The sequence below is a fragment of the Myxine glutinosa genome, chromosome 6 (genome assembly GCF_964187855.1).
Source record: "Myxine glutinosa chromosome 6, kmMyxGlut1.1, whole genome shotgun sequence".
In the NCBI taxonomy this organism is placed as follows: domain Eukaryota; kingdom Metazoa; phylum Chordata; class Myxini; order Myxiniformes; family Myxinidae; genus Myxine; species Myxine glutinosa.
Window position 1 is genome coordinate 126,274,179 of NC_136266.1, and position 1,242 is coordinate 126,275,420.

Below are 1,242 nucleotides of genomic sequence, written 5' to 3' on the forward strand. Positions count from 1 at the left end.
GCGCTATGCTAAATCAATGAAGGAAAGGACACAACGGCTGGGATAAATGAAACGACACAAGGGGTACAGTTCTCAAGACCTCCGGAGGAGGATATAATTGGTGGTGCAGAAAAGGGGTAGATTACAAGGTAAGAGGTAAAGCACAGAAAAGGTGGGCACTTAGACACAATCTTATCTATCCCCGACAGACCACAGACAAACGGAACAAGACTGACTTACACAGGGATTGATGGCAGGGAAGGACAGGCAGTCGATAGCACAAGGTGCACCTTGGCTCAGGGGCAGAATCAAACACGGTCCGGTCCAGAGATGCGGGGAGGTATTGCAGCGCTCGGAGGTGGCGTCTCTCTTCCTTCAAGTCCAGCGCGTATCTGACGTCACCTCCCTCTTCCTGCGCATGCTCAGCGGGGAGTGACACGCCCTCGGCTCGTTGGCTCCGCCCCAGATGGAATCGGTCCGCCGCTTCTATTGGGTGCGGTGGGTTACCGGGCTCCGCCCTTGACGAGGAGCTGACAGCGAGCCCCTACGTGGTAACCCCGTCGGAGCACATGTTCGATGGCGGCTAACCAAGCCGGAGTGAGGACGCGCACTCCCCGCGCCGCCGCCGTTGTTGTTGCTGTTGTTGTTGTTGTTGTTGCTGAACCGTGAGGAAGAGCTGCGGGGAGGTATTGGGAGGTCCTAAACTTCCTAACGGTGCCATACAATCACATTCTGGTGCAACGAAGAGTCAGAATTAATGGAAACGAGTCCTTAACTGACATAGACTAAGAATAACTAGCAAGATGTCCTATAGTTGTCTACGTGAGATGCGGTGGACCTGGATGCGACATTTAATGGGGGAAATAGGGGAAGGTCGGGTCTACAGAGTGTTGTTTACAGAAAATGGGACTAGGGAATGGGGGATTGGGGATAGTTGGGAAGTATTGAGGAAATAGGGGAATATTTACAAGCGGATATGGATGGATGTAAATCCCATATCCGCAACAATATATATATATATAGATATACACATACATATATACATACTGTATCTATAGAGTTGTAGCCACATGGGTAGTTCCAGTTGCCTAGCAAGAGCCGACTGATTGCCTGGACCTGACGACTGAGCTTTGCAATTGGGGCTACGGAATTGAATTGGCCGAGCATTACCTTAATTGGTACCACACCCCTCAACTCCAATTACGGCTGAGCGAAGCCAGAGACGTGTTGCAAGGTCTTGATTGATGCTGTTAATAGCCAGAG